The sequence below is a fragment of the Xiphophorus couchianus genome, chromosome 5, assembly GCF_001444195.1.
Source record: "Xiphophorus couchianus chromosome 5, X_couchianus-1.0, whole genome shotgun sequence".
NCBI lineage: Eukaryota > Metazoa > Chordata > Actinopteri > Cyprinodontiformes > Poeciliidae > Xiphophorus > Xiphophorus couchianus.
In genome coordinates this window covers 22647012-22671419 of record NC_040232.1, presented here as the reverse complement: position 1 = coordinate 22671419, position 24408 = coordinate 22647012, and the positions used below count along the sequence as shown (strand labels likewise).

General features: G+C 39.6%; 1 long non-coding RNA gene across 1 annotated transcript; it reads left to right on the top strand.

The window, feature by feature from the left end:
• Positions 1 to 1178: 1178 nt before the first annotated feature.
• On the top strand, positions 1179 to 24099 carry LOC114143932 (uncharacterized). The gene is made up of 3 exons (XR_003595357.1): positions 1179 to 1683; positions 10456 to 10459; positions 24088 to 24099. It is a non-coding gene; the product is annotated as an uncharacterized LOC114143932 (long non-coding RNA).
• The last annotated feature ends 309 nt before the right edge of the window (positions 24100 to 24408 follow it).

The window sequence follows — 24408 nt, the reverse complement described above, 5'->3', positions numbered from 1 at the left end:
ACAGGCCAGTTGACATTTGGCCATCCACTTCTTTTCTTCAACCTGACTGTCTTAGTTCTTGTATTAGTTTCAGATTTCACATATTTGGCCAATTAATGTTTTTGAGGTTTAAGTGTCTTCTGGTTGTAGCCTTTGGAAAAATGTGAGAACCATTAGTCTGTGACTTAATGATCAGTTGGAAAAAGTGCAGAAACGCGGTGGTGAGATGCCTCATTATCCCAAGGTTCATCAAAATCCAATCAGCAGTCCTGGATTTCTCTGTGACACATGTGACAAATAGAAGCGTGAGTCATGGGGGGTGTTTTCCTCCTGTCACTTTGATTTCTTGCACACTGTTCCGAAGGTTTGCGTACTACTCTTTCATTATTTTTCTTCCTGTCATTGGAGTTTCACTGTGGGGGATGACATATGCTAATTCTTTAGCGAATAACTGAGGACTGAAGGCAGAAAAAGCTGTCTGAATCGTGCAACATGAACCCCATTGTTCAAGCCTTTCAAATGAATAAAAGCAGGGTTTCTTCCTATTTCCATGGGAACAATTTGCACTTGACAGAGAGCAAAGACGCTGCAAAGGAGGAGGACGGTGAGCGGGGGTAGAGCCAGCCGCAGGGTCTGCCTCCAGAATGCCTCCACATGCTCCAGGTCTGTGGATTTATGGCCGTGCCACTGCTGGCCCAGATCCCCCACTGGCTGGGGGTCAGAGGGCGCTGCAGTGCCCTGTACACTTAGCCAGCTGGTCCTGCTAACCCCTGCCACCCACCATCTGAAAGTGAAAATCACACACACACACACACACACGCCTACACACACACACAGGGCATACAGTAAACAAACACATACATGTATACACTGGGGGAGTGCCCAAAAAAAAAAAAGAATCCTCATTCTCATGAACTACAATTCAGGAGAGATTGAAAAAGATTCAAATAAATCCGGGGTCCACTTTGTGGGTACGCGGGACAATCTGACGTCACCAAGCAGACGGTCCTGGAACGAACAAACGCCACAATACAGAGGAAACAACTAAAGCAAAAGACAGAGAGATCCAATTGACTCGTCTTAGTTGAAGACAAATACTTGGAATTTCACTGTGGTTTTTGTCTTGACTTTGGTTTTCGTTTTTTTACCAATTGCCCAGGAAGATTGAGCTTGACATGTGGAGACCAACCATTAGGTAGTGTGGAATAAAATAATTATTTACAGTGTGTTTACTTTTATTAGAAGTTTATTTAATATTAATCTTACAATGTTTAATCATTTATTATGTCTCACTCAGTCTTACAGAGTCATTGTTTCTCTTTTTAGCCTTCACAGTTTGCCTCAGTGTGTCAGAAGCTTAGCAACAGGCGATAAGTAAATAGTTGTCATACCTTGCGGAGGGACAAGACCAGACCGACGGCGGAGCGATTATTATTAGACACAGAATATTCTGTCTGAAACCCATTTTTAACTGAAAGTTGCATTTTTCTCTGTGTGTGTATTAATTTGATTAGCTCCTTGGGAATGTTGGTGGTGACACTCTGTCTGCGGGAGAAGGACAGTATACAGTATATATAGAGAGGTGATTCCTTTGTCTAGTTAGATCTCTTCTGAGTTCTCCATCTGTGCAGATGTGAAATAAAGCTGTGTTTTGTTCTTTCTCTTTAACAAGGTTTGGACTTTGTTAATTTTTCTCGCTCCACAGTAGCACTCACACATATAAGCTAATAAAGTGACATTATAGCGTAACCAACCAAACTTTGGCTGGAAGACTGAGGCACTCTGATGCTGAACACATTGGTGCAAAGCAGACCTGCCTTTACTCTTCATTCAGTACCTTCAAGTATAATCGAATCTCTCTACCAGACAGAAACTATGACAACCAATCATCCAGAATCGTAATGTTGTGAAGTGACCTTCACGTCATGCAACTCTCCAACACGGAGAACGCGCCGCCACGAAATAATATCAAGCTGTCGATAAACACACAAAAACATGCTTCTTCAGGTCAGCTCTACATGTCCCAGATAGTAAATGAGTTTCCCTCAGTGATAAACCTTCTCTAATGGTGTGTGTGTGTGTGTGTGTGTGTGTGTGTGTGTGTGTGTATTTCTCTGTCTGGCTGAAGGGGTGTACGTGAGTCACCAGCACACCCTGCTTGTCCTCTGGCTCCGGCAGGTCAGCGTCTTAAACCTGGCATGATGAACGCTGACTGTATGCATCCCTGTTATAACATGACACTCCCCATTTACAGTGCTGTCATCATGGACCCAGTTATCGCCTCCCGTAGCGTTTTGCTGACAGACATTTTAAATTAGACTAATAAATTGCCTAGCGCTCTGCCTGGCTCTTTCTAAGAGCTCTGTTACCCGGAGACAAATTAGCGAGCCGCAGGTATCGAGGCCGGGACCGGCACGAAGCGCCACGATGCTTTTATGAGGCAAAGAGCAGATCTGATTGGAAATGTAAGGGTCATCTGAGAAGGTCGCAGCTAACAGAGAGGACTGGTGATAAAAACAAGGAAACAGACTTTCAAACAAACATTCAGGACCAATCACAGGGCAACGAGCACGCAGCCGGCACCTTGCAGAAATACAGTTCCTCCTCTCAGGTGGTTAGTTAAGTTTTAAACCTTAATGTTCTTTTTAAGTTTAATTTTCTTTAGACATATTTAAATGTGTTTGTTTCCTAAGTCATAAACTACAGCTTATAAAGTAATCAAATTGCATTGTTGCATAGGTTTTTTGAAATGCAGCAAAATTAGACATTGTATTGTATCATTACAACAAAGCATTAGGCAATGCTAAGGAGATATAAAAAGAATTATAAGAATAAAGTCATAAAACTACCACAACGAAGTCATAACATTACGAAAATAAATTTGTATTATTATGACTTTATGCTCATATTATTTTGATTTTATTCATGTAATATTCCTGAAATTTCATTACTTTATTTTCTTTATGTGACCCTAATACTCCATCGTGTTTTATTGATCCAGATGCATTTACACGTATGGACACCTTGAATGCAGCATTCATTATAAAAACCAGGAAAAAAAAAACAGTTATATGTTCAGAGAAACGCTGAGGTTTGTGATGTAAATGAAGGTAACAGCTAATTTATCCAGTGTGTCTACATCTGCACAGCAATAACAATGACTGGGAAAAGTATGTAGAAATATGTACACTAGTATATTATATTTATGTATATGTATAAATACATATAGTTACATCTGGTTAAAAAATCTGGTCTTTGCCCTGTTTTAGTTTAAGATATCTTGGTAAACAACCTGGTTCTTACAGTTAGTGAACTCTAACCTCAAATATATAAAAACACAGAACAGATCAAACAAGTTCACTGAATTCAACTGAGTTTATTTGTAGTACTGTCAGTTGAGTAAAAAACATTTTAGCACTATGCCTCACTTTGTAAAGCTTGAAATATAAAAATGCACACGGTTGTGGTTCTTGCAGGAATGGAGCCCTGGACAAGCCCCGCCTTCTCCTTTCTAACTGAAAGCCACACATCAACTAAGGGAAACGTACTTCACAACATATGTAGAAAACATGTTCAAGAGACAATTTACAGATAAAATACATTTTATTTTCTAGTTCTTGGGTGCCCCACCCCTTTCTGATGCCACCCCGGGCAACTGCCCATACCAAAAAGCGCCGCTGCAGTGAATATTTTCAAAAAAACGCTTTATTGTCTCAAACGAAACACGCCTGAAGATTCTCCGTTTTTTAGGTTTTTATATTCAGGAAGGCTAACAGGAAGTCATTCAGTCATTTAAACATTCATTTAGAAATGTCCCTCTAAATTCATTTCCTATAGAATTTGTGTGCTGAGGTGACGGTCTCTTGTCCTCACCCAGCCCAGCGAACGGCCTAAATTCAGGCACATGAAACTTTTAGCTCGTACACGTAGATGTGCACACGCGGGCTAACGAACAAGAAAGTTGAAAAATGTTCAACTTTTGTTGCTGTTGTGGAAAACTTTCACTTTTCGCTGCCATTCGTCGTGCCCATGTGTGGAGTCCATAACGCTCTGCTGTGAACTAGGAGAGAGAATTTTAATAGGTTTAATAGGTCAAAATAGGTAGTTAGGTTCAACTGTGTTATGACATAAGGAGTTTAAATGTTCAGGTTAATCGAATGTGTTAAAGTTGACAGCTCTAGTTTTTTTATATCCTCACATCGCATGTAATCTCATTCAGCTGATTTTATCACTTCCTCGTCAGAATTTCTATGTTCCAACTCCAAATGTAAAACACCATAATTCAAGACGTCTTCGTCCAATATGAGGAGATAATATTCAAAACATGGTTGCAAAACCAGAAACATAAACCAGGAACAGAGACACGAATTCTGTTCATTAAACCAGAGTAGATATACATTAGGAGGTGAAGTGATGAAGTGGAAGCTGCTAAATATGGAACAAAGAAAATGGTGGATTCTAACAGGAGGCTGAATAGAAAGTAAGGCAAATAAACCAGAAAACAAAATAATAACCAAATATAACATAACCTAACATGAGAACGGTTCACCATACAGAAAGACTAGGGAGGGAAACTTAGAAACACAACTGGCAAGAAGAAAGCAAAGGATTCTGTAAAGAGGAGCAGCAGGACTATATGAAGAAATACTGAAGAAAAGCTCCAAACCATCACAGAGAACTGCAGACCATCACAGAGAACTGCAGACCAGCACAGAGAACTGCAGACCAGCACAGAGAACTGCAGACCAGCACAGAGAACTGCAGACCAGCACAGAGAACTGCAGACCATCACAGAGAACTGCAGACCATCACAGAGAACTGCAGACCAGCACAGAGAACTGCAGACCAGCACAGAGAACTGCAGACCAGCACAGAGAACTGCAGACCAGCACAGAGAACTGCAGACCATCACAGAGAACTGCAGACCATCACAGAGAACTGCAGACCAGCACAGAGAACTGCAGACCAGCACAGAGAACTGCAGACCAGCACAGAGAACTGCAGACCAGCACAGAGAACTGCAGACCAGCACAGAGAACTGCAGACCAGCACAGAGAACTGCAGACCATCACAGAGAACTGCAGACCAGCACAGAGAACTGCAGACCAGCACAGAGAACTGCAGACCAGCACAGAGAACTGCAGACCAGCATAGAGAACTGCAGACCATCACAATGCAGCACAAGTTTTAAATGGATGAGAAATAAGCTGAAAATATTACTGTTGAAAATGACATTTCACCCAGTCATTTAACCAGCTTTACCAGCTGCCAGTAAACGCTTATTTTATGTTGTTTTAAATTTTTTGCGTATATCATTTTTGCAATACTTCAGGTAAAATGGATTGTTTCCCTCTGAACGTTCTATTTGTGATGATTTGTATTCGCGTGTCTTACTTGAACTGAACTGAAGTCAGTGCAGGCAACGAAGCTGCTACTTGTGATTCTGATTTATGGAAGAACAAACCTGTGAAATCAACTGATACTCGGCTGCAGTGAACTTCACCAGCCAATAAAGAATCTATATTTAAAGGTGCCATTACAAAAGGTCCCATCGCGTCACTTTCACTCCAGACTCTATTGATAAAATATACATAGAGGATGAAGTGCTGCTTCAGGTGTGGTGAGCTGTGTGTTTGTGTTGATGGGATTGATGTGACGCTAAGACGACTGTGTGTGGAGGAGGAAAAAAAGAAAGAAAGAAACAGCTTTAATACGTGATGAGAAGTTTGTTGAAGAGAAACGTGTTAATGAAACGTGAGGAACCGTTTCAAGTCTCATTCTATAGAGCAGGTCCGTTTCTGTGCTCTCATTCTTTCAGCTCCCAGAGCCGAGCCTTAAAATGTCCTCTCCTCTCCAGATGAATTGAGTCGCACTTAGAGAGGAGAGGAGAGGAGAGGAACGGAGCGCGTGGGCAGCGCTGCCAGGCACATGACAAAGTGGAAAGTGTTGTCTTTAAAACCGTGTAATGCTCCTCAAATGTGTGGCGACGCAGCCAAAAGCTCAGAAAGAAAGCGTGAGAAGCAAAAAGAAAAAAGAAAATGAAAGCTGAAGAGAGTGGAGGTTGGTGGGGGGACGAGACGCAGAGAGAGCAATACAGTCAGCTGAGATAATTGACACTCTCAGAGAGCGAGCCAGCACTTCTCCTCTTCCTCTCGTCGTTTAAGTGCCGCGCTGTGGTTTAAGTTATTGCCCCCATTGTAAGTCACAAAGCGGGGAGGAATGTTTGGCCGGCGCTCTGGGAAACGCCACTCCGGGCCCCGCAGCTGTCACAGCTCCGGGAACTTGAATTCTGCCACGGAGAGCTCAATGTCGGGGAGCTGGCAGACCAACATGTGCTGCTTCTTTTTTTTTTTTTTTTTTTTTTTCTGGTGGACTTTATGTGAATCTGAAAACGCGCAGCCGTGTAGCTTCGCTACCGTGACCACGCCGCGCTCCGACAGCCACAAGAGTTCAGAGTGAGTCTATGTCGGTTTTATTCACTCGTGACGTTTCTCCTCTTCCGTCCTCTTTTCAGCGGCTCTGCTTTGTGCCTAAACCTGAATGAACAATCGGTCACTGTTCAGAAAACTCCCCGTCCCGCCAAAACAGTTCACTGGGAATCAAGAGTCATATTTTATACGGAGGGAGCAGACGCTCAAAATCTCCAAAGATGGATCAACTGTTTTTTTTTTCTCTTTACTAAAACTCATTAATATTGTGTGTAAATATATATGTATTTTATAGAAGGCTACATTTATTCATCTACTGCATTCATTTCCGGTTGAAAATGAATATGTCACATGTTGACATAAGCAAACAATTTGAATGAAAAGGAGTAGTTGGGGAAAAAAAAGTCTACTCCTCTCAAAAGTCAATATTTCTAAACAGCTAAGCGTCAAGCAACCATCTTTAAACACAAAACAGGCAATGTGTATTTATAAAAATAATCAACAAAGAAAAAATGCATATTTTCTGTGCAGTGATACAGCACTCTACTGAATCAATATACTTCATTATACCGTGATAAAACGTTATATTTTATTATTTTACTAAAAGTAAATTTGAGCTACTCTCGACAGATTTGTTCCATAAACAGAAATCCAGCTCTCCGCTTGTTAAGTTGTGACTTTGGGTTTTTTCCTCATGTTTGAGATATATGCAAAAATAAAAAAATTCAAACGTGCAGAGATCATCTGGCATCATTTTACCAGCAAGAAAAAATTGATTTCACTAAAGCCGTTTTCTGAGTCTGTCACATTAATAATCCGCTTCAAACATCTGCTTTCTTAATGAAGTGATAAGGACTTTACAGCACCGCGGATAAACGGCCGCATCGTGCATCATAAAATAAACATTTGCTACAATCAGCCTGATTATACTCACATTATTTTGTATTTTCTGCTTACAGGAAAAACTATCAAATGTAAATTTTATTTATTATGTGTTTTAATTATGCCGGAAAACATGAACCCTTCAAGAAAAACTATGCTAATTTAAAGATATTTTTTCCATGCCTATTTAATGACCTGTTTTTGATCGGTTTTTGTGCTAGAAACTGCATTAATTACAGACTTGTGAGCCTTTCAAATAAAACCTTGAAATGGAATCATACTGACATTTTGAGTCGGTCACTGTAATTGAAACACTTCAGCCTTGCTTTAGGCCAGACTGTTGAAGCTTTAGCTTGTGCTGCACGGCTCTTCCTCTCACGATCATCTTATTATGATAATCAGCCTCACATTTTCCTGCAGTTATCTCGCTTTGTGGCACAACAACGCCTAAGAAAAACTATGCAGAGGAACCCAAAGGCCTTAATCAACAACAAGCGCTCTGCCCGCTGGGAGGTTCTCAAACCTCGGGAGATTAGAGAGGAAGCTAACTCCGTGTAGCCTCTGTTGTGCTGTTTTCTTCTGATGTGACATCATCGGCTGCAGCTTTAATGACCATGCGAGGTTCCTTCCCTGCAACGCTCTCCACCTCCGACAATTACAGCCCTGCAGTTTGATGTCACGCATTGTGCTGCGCGCCGCATGCATCAAGAACCGATAGAATTCATAATTAGACACGAGCTACATGTGCACCTTTGGGTTTAATACGCATGAACAAGCGGGAAAATGTACAGAAAAGGACGTGTGTGATTGTTGTCAGCTTTTGATGAAGCAACAGCAACGGCGGTGATAATGGCTCAGTAGTTCATTTTATTTTATTTGACCCTGACAAAATGTACTCCCTCAACATTTGGGAAATTTTTTAGCCAATTAATGTGCTAGCTGAGAATTACACACATTCATTGGAAGGGGCAGCATTTAGAAGATTTGACTTTTTTGAGCAGAACCTGAGTAACATACTCGCTCATCAAAAACAGACCTGGAGTGTTGCCTTGATTCTTTCCTGCATGTTTAAGAAATCCTTTCGTCTCCATGGCAACCATTCAGTTCTACAAAACGCCTGGGTGGACCTAGCTCCGCCTTCGAGACACAGCTCCTCCTCTGAGCTCCTCTCAGCTCCCTCAGACTAGCCAGTAGCAATTAGCAAACACCTGGTGGAACTGCTCATCTGCTGAGCTCATTATAGGAGCTACTTCTCAGTGAAACGCTGGTAAAAACGTTGTTAAATGGTTAATAGAGGAGCCATAATGTGACAACTTCCTAAAGACGGAGTCTCAGAACAAGTGTTCCTTAAAGAGACAGAGGCCCAATTTAAGTAAAATTTCTTTTAAGTCATATTTGATATACAGCAATTTTCTAACAACTGAAGGTAGCATAGTTAATTGATGCTATACTACTGCAAATTTAATAATTAAATACACTTTATTAATCCCAAAGGGTAAAAAAATAAACCTTTATAACTGACAATCCAAGTTTCTATGGTGATTGCTGTGGATAGGAAGGATTACCTGCAGCAGTCTGTAATTCAGCAGCTCTGTAAAAAAAAAAAAAACCTCTGACAATAGAATCTCTATTATTGCATTGCTGTCTTATGGAGATGATGCAGTCTGTTATTTTCTTCATTTTATGAATCATTCTTCTTCTCACAATCACCTTCAGACTCCACTTCTTCTCCCATGATGTAAATAAAGAAAGTTGAATATGTTTCTGTTTCTCCTTGAAGCTCACAGCAGGCAGACGGGGGACAGAACCAGAGCCAGGCCAACAGTCAGACCTCCGTCAGAACCTCTGTTCAGCTGAAGAACCCAAGACTTTTTATTCCACTTTCATTTCCAGCATTTCTGTCTTACATCAGAGTTAACATCAGAATTCAGATTTATGCCATAAAATATTTTGCAATAAGCTTTTTTTTCCCCAGTCTCACTGTTGTTGTTGGTATATTTTGTTTATTTGTTATTATTATGTGTGAATCAAAAGTAAAGCCGTTTTGATTCTGTTAATAGCTACTGTATGTTTTGATTATTTGGCTACTTTGGTTTTAGTTCATTATCAATATGAAGTTATTGATTAGTAACTAATAAATGTGATTTTACTGATTATCGGCTGTTATTAATTTTCTAATTTTCAATCCAGTGCTTTTTCCTGCATTGATTTGAAATAAAACGTTGAATCTTGGAACATATGCAGACTTTCACTTCTGCTTCTTCCGGTGTGATAAAGAAACCTCTCTCAAATGGAAACGCGTTCTCACTCTTCAGAGTGATTTTGACAGATTGTGACTCAGAGTTTTCTGTGTTTTACCTTCTCTGTAGCGTTAACGCTGAAATAATGAATTCAGGGCGAAGTGAAATACAAACTCAGAAATCTGAAGGAGCCCCCGTCCTCCCCCCTCGTGCAAACACATACATATTTCTCTTGCAAAAATGCTAATTTAATTTTGTGCACTTCCATCTTCCAACATGTCCTCACCTGCACACCCACCTTGATAACACACACACACACCCGCACGCCTTATACACATGCACACCTCTTCTCCTGCCCTTCCTCCCCCTGTGCTCTACTGTAGCTTTGCCATTAGAGCTATTTGCATCTGACTGAGAGTCCATTAGAATAATAATTAGCCTGACCCACCAAAGAGGGACGGCCTTTCGGCAGCTCAGAACTAGACACCAAACTGCAGCCACACACACACACGCACACACACACACCCCGTCAATCCAAAGAGACCCTTTCACATTCCATTTCATCTAAGGACTTCTATGCAATCCATTTGAACAAACAATGGGGGGTTTTTTTGCCCACATGGGCTTCTGAATGTTTAAACTCGAGGATTTTACGTCTTTTTTTTCTCTTCCTTGCTTGAAAAATCAGTAAGCGTGAAACCTTTGAAGTAGACTAAAGGGAATAGCACAAAAAAAAAAAAGTTGGGTTACTTGTTTTAGAATTTGTCTAAAACGGCACTCAAATTACAGAGCAGAGCTCTCTTCTCCTTTTTTTAAAAATTTTATTTTATTTTTGTAACTGAATTGTAAAACCAATAGTACTCCATGCTAGGAAAATGTTTTTCTGGCAAATGAAATGAAAAATGGATATCACATGCTTTTAGCAGATATGTGTTAATGTGTCTAATTTCCAGGGTCATTATGGTGGTAATGTACGAATCACTGGCCTGGGTGGAGATTCTTCATGTTGAAGGCAGAAATAATGACTAATAATTAGCCGGGCTTGAGCACAGCTGAGGTATTTTATGATATATATATATATATATATATATATATATATATACAATATGAAGCATGGCTAGCTGTACTTTTTGTTGTAATTACCGGTGAATTTTGAACAGATATTTGAAAGGAAACCTGCTCATTTATTCATGTTTTATTTATAGTATTCAATTAATGGTTTTATGCAAGCCAAGCAGCTGGTTTTACAGTATGATCTTGTGGAGGTGACAATGTGACCTCCACAAGGACTGCTGCAAATTTACTGCAAAAAGACAAACAAAGAAAACAGGAAACTCCTTGATTATTTGTAATTGAATCAAACAACAAACTCCACTGTAGTTTTTCTTCTCATGAGAAGTCAGTGTTTGCATGCAAGAAATGTGGAATAGAATACAATAGAGTTTATTGTCCCCCATAGGGGCAATTTGTCATGAACTCAATGGTGTACATTGCATAGTAGCAGCTGCCCAAAGAGATAATAAATAGCTATAAATGTAGACAAACACAAGAGTTTGAAAACAACAACAGAACAACTGGAAAACTTCCTTTAGTGTGAAGGAAGTCATGACTTTTTAACACATAGTTCTCAGATTAAGGGTTTTTTATATCTGGCAGTTTCCCTCTTCCTGTAGACACTCTCCAGTAAAAGTTACAGTATTTGTCCGCATCACGTTTCTATGATGATTCTACCCATGATTGAGCCTCTGCGTCTCCAAGTGCCATGACTCCCTCAGACTGAAAGCAGCTGTGAACATAGAAGCTCAGGCTCCACGGTGAGAATCACTTTGGATATCCTGCCTTAGATTTTTCCATAAAGCTGCGTTGGTGCATGCAGACTGCAGGTCAGTGATGTGTTAAAACTGCACAGAACTCAGATTTACTGCCATTAAGCACAGGAATCAACACAGTCTCTCACAACAGACTTTTTTTTGGTGCTCAAAACCTTTGGGGAACTCTCCAGAAAATGTCACCAACTCCTTGGAAAGAACATTGGTCTGATTTCACTAGGATTTTAAAGACTTACAGTGAGTTTCTTTATTTAGATATGTGGCTGGCAGATTTAGATTCAAAGAAATGTTTTACTCTTTATAACATGTCTCATGTAACCGGAAGCCCAGCCATGAGTCTCTACTCTGATTGGCTGTGCCATCACCAACACCCATCACCCATACTGCTTCACAAAGCTGCAGTATGTCACTTTTATAAAAGAAAATGATTTTTTACATATTTTTTTAAACTGTCACTGTGTTGTGACAGCATGTTATGAAACCGATAATCTGTGGAAAAGGTCTAACTCCTCTGCTTTCTCCCAGTGCTAACTAGAAACAAATCAGAGCTAGAAGGCGGGTCTTTGCGCTGTCAGTCACCCCTACCTGTGAAGCTGCTCAACCCCTCTGGCTCTCACCTTGCTCTAATGCTAAGGCTAGTTAGCACGGCCACCGATGACAGTGGATAAAAGGTTTCCCTGTAATGGTAAGTTGTCTCTCCGCCTTTAGCACATTTAGCAGTGAGTACATGAGCCTGACTGACAGCGCAGAGACCCTCCTCCTGGCTCTGACTGGTTGGTTGTTTTGGTGTAAGAAGTCAATAGTATGTCAAGGAGGAGAGCCAACTTAAAAAAAAACATTATGTGCCTCATGTATTATACTGTCAGGACATGGTGACAGTTTTAATATGGAGAAAAAAGGTTTTTTTTATATAAAAGTTACATGCATCTTTAATAGATCAACTGTTAGTCTTTAACTGGTAAATGCAACAAATTAAAAATAAAAATATAAAACACCCGATCGCCTTTCTTTACATCTCTTGTTGAAATGATCTATTAATTCGTCCTGTTCTTCCAGCCTCCCTCTGTTGACCAAAGTTTCTTCTCCACTCACAACAAAGCGTGTCTGAATCCGTACACATGTTCGGGGCTGCGCGGCTACGTTTACACCTCCTGCGTCTGAGGCGCAGCCATGAATTGTTTTCCGTACCGCGCGCGCCCGCTCGCTCGTGTGAAACCTGCGTGCGCGTCGCGAGCGTAACACCGGCAAAAGCCACAACTTCCAGTATCAGCATCAAGCTCCGCCCGCGCAGAGCAGACTGCTGGGCGGATGTGTGGCTGCTGCAGGCAGGTTGAAGATTGTCTCCCCCCCGAGGGCCCTCTCTCTCCCTGCAGCATGTGGGAAACCGTGGCGCGTTGCCAGGATACAAGCCCCTCGTCTGTACTGACAAGAAGACATGAAGAGCAAAGATTAATTATTTACAAGCAGACCCCTGTACGCCGCGTCTGGCTTGGCACTTCTCCTGCATTTAATGTCACTATCCATGAAGCCATCCGTTTTATTGCTTATTCTATTCAAAGCATTTGGGGGAAAAATCTGTTGCATCACTCCGCCCACCGTCTCATGTCCTTTCGATGTAAGAGCCAGGATACTTTTCTTTGCAGTAAAGCTGTTTTATGTGGGGGGAAATAAGGAGCTCCGACCGCGCACAACCCTAAACTCCGTTTAAAATAAAATGTAAAAAGCTGCTGTGAGCTCTCCGTAGCGGTCCCCTGAATGCATGCAGCTATTTGTTTTTGGTGTGTTTTCAAGCTGGGATCAGCCGCGTCCTCTGGGCTGCATCATCTAATATTTATGGCTCTACACTCAGCTGACTGACGAGCATATGCGCTCAGTGAGGGAGCAGGGAGCGGAAACAGAGGAAGCCGATTCATTTAGAGCCACAGACAGTCAGACCGGACATTAACTCAGCCTCAGTGATTCAGACACATCAACAAAAAAAAAACTAAACTAAAAACACCGCCCCCACACACACACACACACACACACACTCCATCAGCTTCCAATACAGTTTGGTTGAAGATCATTTAAATTCGCAGCTCCTGTTTGTGACTGTGATATCTGGCAGTGAAGGCATCTCCGCAGCCTTTCCCTGGACTACTGCTCCTTTGTTCTGCTTTCCTTCCACCTCTTCTCTTTGTTATGCCGTCTGTCTGTCTGTCTGCTCCTCTCTCTCTCTCTCTCTCTCTCTCTCTCTCTCTCTCTCTCTCTCTCTCTCTCTCTCTCTCTTTCTAGCCGGCCGGGGTTTATTTGCATTCCTCCAACGCATCCATATTCATGATGGAAGCGGGTCACTCCGCGTGAATATACGCGTCTGTGTGCGTGTGTGTGTGTGTGTGTGTGCGCGCGCGTTTCGTTTAGAAGCGCGTGCGCGCAGGATTTAATTGGGCCGTGGTCAGAGGGGATTCTCGGGCAGCGAGTCCCAGGTGGAGAGGGGAGCAGAGAGCCCACCGTTCTGAGCATTATGCATTCTCCATTGTTTCTCCTCCTCCACCCTCCTCCACCCTCCACTCCCCCCCAGCTCCATCCTGTGGCGCCTTCTCATCAGGCTAAATTCGCTCTGATCCGGCACTAATTCTGTTCATATCGGGCTGAATTATTTTGAGGACCACATGCTGGGAAGAATGTTGCAGTGTTTTTTTTTTTTGATGGAGGAAAATAACATGCGCAACCGTCCATATATATATATATATATATATATATATATATATATATATAACAGTTTAACAGTTTATAACAGTCTAACAGTTTTGATGTCGATTTCTTTTTCTCTGAAAGTGGTGAATATATTGAAGAAAAAAACAACTTTCAATGTGAAATCTTTGAAATTACATTTAAATGTGTAATTTCAAAGATTCAAAGCAGCAGTGGCTTTTGATTATAGTCAGAAATGTAATTGCTCTGTTGTTGTTGTTGTTGTCTTCACAAGCTCCACATATAAAAAGCATTAATACACAGTCCACTTCTTCCCATTATATTCCCTCTGACTTCCTTACATGACGGAGCCATTGTGTCCCCTTAACCCCCCTGTATGTCACATATCAGAGAACACAATGACTACTGCAGCCTCCTTCACCCCCAAAGTGGAAATGAGCTGCGGCGGATAGAGATTGTGAGGCAGAGCGGGGCTTGTGACAGAGGTCAACGGCTTGGATAACACCGCTGCTGCAGCAGCAGCAGCAGCAGCAGCAGTCCAAGGCAGAAGAGACGATGTTTTCTCTTAGTCCAAATTTCTCCAACCAAAAATGGATGGAGAGATTTACTGTTTAATAATCTATTTGATGCAGGGAGACAATAAAACTTGTGTTCTGTAGAGCTGAAAACTGAAATACAGGGGGGAAAATGAGAGCAAAATAAATGATCCATGTTTGTTTGTCTCTATTCCTTCTTTATGCATTTATTATTATGCATTGTTTTTTAGCAGTCAGCCTGCATCCAAAGTTATTGTTCATCCAGATTAAATATATATATACATATACATTTATTCACATCTACAACATTAAGCAGGTGAGAATGGAAAAGCAGTCTTTTTTATATACTTCCTTTTGAACATTGAAAGTGTATTTGTAATATCTAAAATTATAATTGCTCCATTCTGCATAATTCATATGTTTTTGTACCCTTTTTGGAAAAACAAAAATCTTGGGAAGAAAAGATGTGTTGTAATATTAAAAGAAAAAAAGCCATTTACTTTGGAGATATTTGCCAAATTATTCCTTATTACTTTATAACTGTAAAGAAAAGCTGTATGATAACGTAATATTAAATATGATTCAATGCTATGTTGTCTAATTGTTGCAGAACTGTTGATTCCTAATGTACAGTATATTGGTGGTTCAAAAATTGTGTGTTTTTTATCAGTTGTGAAAATTTTGTTTATTTAGTTGGAAAATGTACTTTTAATAAAATGAGCAGTTCATTGGTCTAAAGTTGCTTCTGTCTGGTGCAGGATAAACAAAAAGAAAAGCTTCCAAGTGGAAATTATGACATTTTATGATACGACTAGTAACAATTATCCTGTTATATTTGTAGAAGAAACAAGACGAACAGTATTACAGGGGAAAAGTTGACACTATGCTCACTTTGATGGCTAAAAATAGAGTAAAAGCTGAGTTTCTGTTTTTATTATTATTATGAATAACCAGACTGAGTTTTTCTCTCGCTGGTGTTTTAACAACGTGTGTTCTGTAGTTGATGGACGGTTAGTTTGTAACTCTGTGTTAACGTAAATCTTTTGCTCCATTTTCCATCTTTTTCTTTATTTTTAAGGAAAATCTTGTGTAACTTTTAGGCGACTGACATTCAATTTTCAATTTTTTTAATTCGGAACATTCCAAGGAGAGCAGATCTGAACACACATTTTACAGCGTCATTGAAGCTGTTTATTCAGATGTGCAGACAAAAGAAGTCTCATGAAAAGAAAACTATTTTCTGAACAGACTTTACAGAATCTAAAACACACGATTGATTTTGCGATTTGTGATTGTTTGCCGATAATTATCTCAAGTGCAGAAACACACAAATGATTCAAACCAGATAGCAAGAAAGACGGGGAAGAAAAACATTATTTCTTACATATTAGCATTACATGAATCTGGGAAAAACAAAATTCTCAAATTGTGCCCTCACTCTCAGACTGGTATGTAGCTTTCAAAATGTCTTGCTTGATAGTTTTCATAGATGTAAACTATCCATGCAGCAATAATACATTGCTGGCCTGTTCTCTGGCCTCTGGGGAACTACTGCATCTAAAAATCTGGACCAAACTTCCAGAAAACCGCAAAGATGCTGAAACACTGATTTCCTTTAAATCAAGGCTAAAAAAGCCACCTGGTTAGAGCTGCCTTTGATTGATAGCATCTGGATCATTGATGAATATATTGGATGTATAGTTGCTTGATGATTTTGATGATTGTTTTTGACAAATTGCTTGTTTCTTATCTGATTGCTGTGGGATGTTTTTATCATGTTCAGCATTATGAACTGTCGTTCTGATGCTGTATGAATAAACTTGATTTGGTTTGGATTTGAACAACAACTCATAATGAATCAGGACACAGTTTTTGAAACAATTAAAGCATTTCTGTCTTTTTTTTCTTTTCCTAACCTGAACTCAAACATCTGTAATCCTAAACCATCACACTTTTTGTCCCATAAACTCTTAACTGTAGGAAACTGCAGGCTAAAAATGTAAAGTTTCAGACTGGAAAGAAACTGAAACGATTCTTCTGATGACAACACGTTTGTTTCTATTCTATGAACAGCCGATGAAGCTGGTAGCAAGCATTCTTCGATGTAGGCTTTAACTTTGAAATGCAATTACAATTATGGTTTCTTACTCCCAAAGACACAAACACGTGACATTTTTCCCTCTAAACCGTTTCCCTTTTTTTTTAAACCATGAAACTAGATATTAAATTGATGAGCTGAAACTGCAGCTTTTTTGTTGTTGTTGCTTCTCCTGCCAAATGCTCAAGCTGTGTATATTATTACATAGACTCAAGGTAATTTCACTAAAATGCTCACAATGGCTGTTAAAAAAAAACAATTAACATTTTTGGTTTGACGGGAGGGCAACGACAGAGTCTCCGTGAACTGATTATTGTGGCGGGACTTCATATTGCTTTTTAAAAACCAATTAACTCTTGAGAGCTTTGTGTGTTTGCGGCAAAATGGCACGTGGTTAAAGTATTGTGAAGAAACATTGTTGGGCGTGATAATTGACATCCATTCAGAGCCGCCCTGGCAGACTCTTAGAAAGGAGTTGATTGTTGAACAATCAGACTCTTGGAGGCAAAAGCCTGACTTGGCACTTTCTCTGGCTTTTCCCCTTCGTCGGCGTCTCACTCAGAGCCAGCAGTAAAACACTCGCATTCAACACGACGCGCTCAGTAAGCAGAATGGTGGACATCAAGTGCCATCTATTGCTCATTCCTTCTCTATGACGATGACAAAATAGACCTGCTTATTGTTTAGCTGCACTGCAAAAACACAGAATCTTACCAAGTCATTTTGGTCTGGTTTCTAGTGTAAATATCTTGTTGCACTTGAAATGAGACAAAACTATTTTAAAAGTGACTTTTCAGCAAGATATAGAGGCTTTTGTTTCAAGTAAATAATTCCTTAATATTGATGAAAAATTACTTGTTCTACTGGCGGACAAATTAACTTAAGTGGGGAAAAATGTCTTTCTATAAGTTAAAAAAAATCTGCCAATAGAACTACAACCCTTTCACCAATATTAAGAAATTATTTACTTAAAACAAGTCTCTATACCTTGCTGAGAAGTTATTGTAAGTTAGTTTTGTCTTATTTTGAGTTTACTAAGATATTTGAACTGGAAACTAGACAAAAAAACACTTGGTAAGATTTGGTGTTTTTGCTGCGTAAACTAAAAAGTGATCATTTTCCCCTTTTGACTAGGTCAACATGTTCTCAGAATAGAATAGAATAGAATAGAATAGAATAGAATAGAAAGTGCAACATGGCAACTCCTGAATCAGGGTTTCATGAGCAGAGGTGTGTAACCAAAACGTTTACACACCTCTGTTAAATTGACTGGTTTTTATTTTTGCTTTTAGTCTCATAAAAATAAAGTTGTCTCTTACTATGGGCGGATTTAGCTGGGGGCCAACAGGGACCAGTCCCCCCATTGTACTGGTTCTGGCCCTTCTCATCCGCACTGCACTGAAGAGCTAATACTGAATCAGTTTCTTATTGTGACATGAGTTGGCACAGAAATGAATTAAAGTCTGAAAGCCTGAAGTGTCTCTTTGACTCACTTACTATATTAAATAGGGCCTTGTTTTGATCCTCTTTACTTCCTGCTTTTGCTCATTCTTTTGCTCTGTGACCCCATGAAAAGACACAGTCTCCACTCCATGAGAACAAAATGAAAGCTTCAGAATTACCAAGCCAGAGTCAAGAACTAAATTTGACAGAGAACCTTTTTTGTGACTTTTGTAATGTAAAGTGGGCAAACATTGTCGAGTGAAGATGAGGGTTTGTGGTAAACTCCTTCCAAAAGTGCTGAATGCTGAAAAGTATTGTGACCTACTGTATATGACTTGATTATTGGTTTCCTTTTCTCCTTCGGGCAGATTTCTTTACCAGGGAAAACGTACAAGGTCACTCTCACTTTGACTGTGGAAAAGGTTGTTAAATCATTTTTTGGTTTTCATTTTTCAGCATCGCAAAAACTTGCTATTGTTTCAATTTTTGAAACCCACTCAATTCTGATTCTGTGAGTTTTTCGTCTCATTCATTGTATCCGACCCCATTTCACCCTTTGTAGCAATTTATTCTGAAATAAAGAATATGTAATAAAAGAACAAAAACTAATATGTATACATAAAAATGTATGAGAGCCTGTATCTGTTGAAAAGACGGAGGTAAATAAAAAATGGATTATGAGTGGGAAGTTATTTTGAAAAGATATTTATTGTCTAATAAATCATTGATCCACACAAACTTTCTATTATTTAAGACTTAAAGTTATCAAAAGAACGTTGCTTTGTGCTACAAGAACAAAGTAATAATTTAAATGTTTTTTTTGGGGGGGGGGGGGTTATTTTGCTAGTGGCTGAATCAACGGAGAAAAACAAAATGAATAAAACATTAAGAAACAAAAATGCAAACCACTTTCAGCAGAACAAAAGTTTGGATTTAAGATTCTTGCATTAAATAGACATGAAACAAAAAAAACCCCAACAACTCTTGTTTACTCAAAGAAATGAGCTTCTCTTTTCATCACCGCTTTGATCAGAGTGACACACACGGATCCGGAGAGAGAAAAATAGAAGAAGAAAAAAAACCCCAACATGTCAGAGTGCTGATTGACAGCTTTAATTAACAAAAGCAGAGCAGGTTCTGTGTATTTCCTCTCGCAGCCTCTGGGGCCTGTGCTGTGATAACTGGGAAATGCCAAAAGAAGAAGTAGAGAAAAAAAAACACCTGACTTTACAAACACTTTTTCTATTCTCTCAGTAGATGCATTCATTATGTTCACACCGGGTTTGTTTTAATGAGGGTTTTCACTCTGGTAGTGTCGGGGAGAGAGCTGAAAACTGTCCACAGACACTTAGGAAAATGCGTTATGTTTTTTTTTGTTTGTTTAATGGTTCATGCTTCACAGCTGAATCAAGAGTTTTTTATAAAATTAGAATTTTCACCTCCACATTCTAATGTAACGTAATAATGTAAAAAGTGCAATTTGGAAGCTGCTTAACAAGCACCATTCTAAAAGTTAAAAACTAATTATTTAAGCATCTCTTATATATATATATATTAAAAAAACAAAAAAACAATGACCATTCTGGATTTTATATTTTAATTTTGGAAGTTTCTATTTAAAGATGATTTTAATCATTGTGACGAGTCTTTTTGAACCGAGTCGTAATCAAAACCGCCATAATGAATGATGTATGGCTGAATGGAGGACATAATTGCTGGTTTAGACACAGGAGGGAGGCAGATAAGGCGGCTGACTGACTTTATTTAATTTAGAAACTTAAAAAAAACACACTAAAAAAGTTAACTCAGACGGGTTTAAATTTGATTCCTCAGACATAACACTGTGAATAAGCAGCAGAAAATATAACAGGGACATAAACTGAACGAAACAGAGTTAAGAGTAAGAAATGTAACTTTGACAGTGACTAACTCCAATGTCCACCTGGTTCATGGCAGTGTTGTTGTAGGACCGATCATGTCTGCAACGTCTGGCAATGTGGATGCTGCATGAAGTTCATGTTTTGTGTATCTGTATCTCTGGGAAAAAAAACAGATCTACTAGCTGGTTTGTAAAAGATGATGAAAGCTTAAAGAGAGGCTCATCTTTCCCAATATAGAGCAGAAAGAACTTCAAATTGATCTGAATCACTGCTTGGCTTATTAGCCTAAGAATACCTTTTATATTCAAAATCCACCATAATTGAACTCCAGCTCAGTTACAGAGAAAGCCTGGTGAGTTTGGGGAGGTGTGAATGTGAACCAAACCAGCAAAAGCTGGTCCCCATACAAACCAAGGTCTCGGTTTGGTTGAAGTGGACTCTGGTGTGGTTCAAATGCAAATGTGAATGTCAAACCGACTGGAGCAGACAGCAGGAAGTGAACTAGAGTGAAGGGCCTTCTGACTCACACATTTGCTCACACAAAGCAAATGTGTGAGTCTAGCGCTAGTGGGAGAAATGCCTTGTGGTATTTTGCCAAAGACAAAAGAGAAATCCTACAACCACTAAAATCAGTTTGTGAAGAAGGAAGTTGAGCTGAGTGTCATCTTCAGAGCTTTTCATGTTGTTTCCTGGTTCTTGGTGAAGCGCCACCACAGGTAAGGAGGGGAAACAGGTTTTTCAAGGTTTTGTTTGACAAAGTGCATGTCACGATTTGCGGGTGAGGGGTGGTGAGGCAGACGCAGCAGACCCAAGTAAGATGAATAATTGATTTTAATAAAGGAAAACACAGTCCAACCAACGGGCAGCACGGCCGAGCAGAAGCCAGGGCTGGACGCCGGTAGCAACCGTTAAAACGAATGACGAACACGAAGGACTCGGAACACATTAGACGAGGACCCGGCAGAGACACAGAGACACAGGTGACACTAAATACACTGGGGGTAATTAGGGAATGAGACACACCTGGGAGTAATCAAGGGGAGAACAGGACAACAAGGAGCCACAGAGACACAGAAAACTCTAAATAAACACAGAAAAACACAGATCCTGACAGTGCATTGCAAAAGTGAACCGCACAGCTGAAAATGGAACAAATGTAGCAACTTTGATCCCCAGTCAAACCGAATCTACTGACTATCAGGTGGGAAAACACCCAAGCTTTGATCAGAGAACAAATGACTTGTCATTGATATCATGAGTAATGACAGCTTTCTGAGATAATCGAGTTAAAAAGACGTGAACTTTTCATGATCTTTGTCCATGATATGTCGCACATGTTGCAGGAACCAGGAAAGTAAAATAAAAACTGAATACAAAGTAACATTTTGACTGCTTTAAAGCCACATAAGCAGAAACATCCAGTATTTTGTGCATGTAAATTGCCCATGAAAGCAATAAAAACAGTTTAATTGAAACACAAAGTAACTTTGTGGTCATAGTGAAAAAGCAGGTAAACATGCTGATTTGAAGCGGTTAGAGTGAGTTCTCATTCATGTGAATGTACTTAAACTGTCTGAACCATTATGAGCAGAGAAGAGGGGCGGGTGCAGCCTCTGCGGTGTAGAGGAGCAGAAATGGCAACCAGGCATTAGCACAGCGACATTAGCGTTGTCCCGACAGCCTGTTAGCTGAAGTGGGCTTTAATTAGCTATTTTCCAGTTAGTAAATGGAGGAATTATCGGTGGCCCAAAAGCAAGAGTGAAACTAGGCATGCATGCACTCCGAACACAAACACACACACACACACTAATCTGCTGAGTACAAAAACAAACACTCCAAATAAATGGCAGATACAGGCATATCACATTAGCATAATACGTGGCTCACAAATGGGAAAAGCCATTATCAGGTTTTAGGAAGTGGAGGTTTTCTCATAGTCATGCTGCCTAACAAATCCCAGCCTGTAGGTGATTCTGAATGCCAGGCTGCTCTTACCTTCCATCACTTATTTATGGCCAAGTCCTGAGCTGTCATGGCTGCAGCCGCCACATTAGGACTGTTAACAGAATGTGAAGGTTATTAGCCAGCTTTTTAATTAGTTTCTCCCCTACCACACGTGACCCCGGTTATTTCTTTTCTTCTCTTTTCGTTTTTTTTTTTTGCATGTGTGTACACACCATCAAGGCATTATTAATATTTAGATTAGAAACACCCGTTCCTGCCTTCCAGGTTGCTGGTAACGGCAGCCTCTCCCCACTGGGGCCATGTGGATGGATGGATGGATGGATGGATGGATGGATGGATGGATGGATGGAATAATTCCCCTGATGGTCCTTCATCTCTTTGGCTGCCACAGCTATGCAGCCCTGCTAAAACAAGAGACAAGGGACACAAGGGACACAAGGGACAAGAGACAAGGGACACAGCTTTTCGTAGGGTACAATAACATGTTGTGTTGGCCGTATAGCCAATCTCTGAGCTTTCTGATAATACGAAACAACATTGGTATGTATTCTGATGAGACTGTATTTATGCTGAAATACAGAAAATCACTGTGTAGAATATAATATATAGTAATGTCTAACTAAAGTGAGCAAGGCTTGAGTAATGTCTATATGCTATATGTTTATAGGTGAACATGTTCAAAGAATGATGTGCAGACAACAGTAACATTAATATTTTGAGTAAAGTTTGACTTTAGTTACAGTGAGAGCAGATATTTGGACAAAAGTAATCTGCATACAACCATGGAATGCATGCATGCATTTTCTGACCTTCCTTCCAAAAATAAAGCAAAATCAATTTAGCAGCGTTATAACTGAGTTAATTGCAGAGTTTGTAATAATTAATTGCAGTTGATCACATTTTAAACACGAACTATACATGTTCAAAATATATCTTATCTTCAGCTGAAAATCCATTTTGCTGCCAAATTATTGAATAAATAGACAGATGAGCTCAACAACAAATATATTTATTGTTTTTAATCTGTCATTCAGGTTATTAAAGCATCAGATTTGGATCACAGTTCCTTTCTATCCATTCAGCTCCACAGTGTTTCAGGAACTCGTGATCATTCGTGGAACTTCTTTAGAAATGTGGACTGTGGACATTAGCGCTAGCGTCTGTGCTGCTGCTACATGTTTAGCATTGAGATGCTATTTTAGGCTTGAATACCTTCACTGACAGGCTAACTGCTTTTAGCACAACTTAAGCACGACAATAGTCTTTTCTAGCTTCCCATCAAATGGTTTTTTGAACCCAAACCTAACACTCAGTGAGCCGACAGAAAGCTGCTTTGTATGTAAATAAAAAAAAAGGTGATTATTTGCATTTTAAAAAATGATCCATTAAAATCTAGGCAAGGCAGCTTTATTTATATTTGGCACCTATTTAATAAGAAATTAACATGTTAATGTCCCAGATCTAGTTTAAATAAAATCAAGATTTCTACCCAAGAAAAATGCCAAATATGTGAAATATCGCCAATAGTGATGGGACAGTGGCTGGTTGACATATAACATGTCACCCTCATACAGAAAATTCTTATTATTTGATGCTCTGTATTACATCCATGAACACTGGACTGTGTTCAGATGGTTTCTGCAAATTGGACCCAAAGAAGACAAAGCTGCTGTCCCTGCCTTGTGGAATGGAAACAGTGAGGTTATGATAGCACAGGCCTTACTGTAGAATAATTAGACTAGGAACTAAACTTAGTACCACACTTGAACTTTTTCATGCCATGAATGCAAAAAGGTACAGCCAGTCAAAGTGATTGAACATTTTATAAGCTAAACTGATAATTATCAGTTCTGCTTGGGTAAGTTTGGATGAATGCGTGATGTTTAAAAGATGTAGAAAATTGTGGAAAATAAACACCTTTTGTTCAGAGTTCAGCAGCTTCTGGTTAATATTTTGGTCAGAATTTCTCAGTGAAGCCCCCCTGTAGAGGATTACATCTTCTGGGTCTTTCCTCCTTTGGGAAAGTCGCGTAATAGAGGCTCCATTCAGAGTCTAAAGCTCTCTGCCATCTTCATATAAATGGGTAAATAATTTTAAATAGGTAGAAGACAAGCAAACTCCCAAAGGTCTCATGGTCAACCCTTTGGGCTTTTACAATTTTTCGGTAATTGAAAAGTTTCCAATAGTATCTGAAGCATTGCAACCTGCTTGGTGTAGTTCACAAGCAGAATTCATTCATATCATGAAGTCTCATAAAAACTGTTTAGATCTACTGTTAAGATCTGAAAGAGATTTAAAAATATCACCTGCTTAAGGTTTAATTTTTGAGAATAACTATTTTTAGTGCTGTCACGCTAATAATTCATGTGGTTTGCCACCAAATTCAAGGTATTTTTGCCTTTAAAGCACAAAAGCTCTACAGATTCTATCAGAA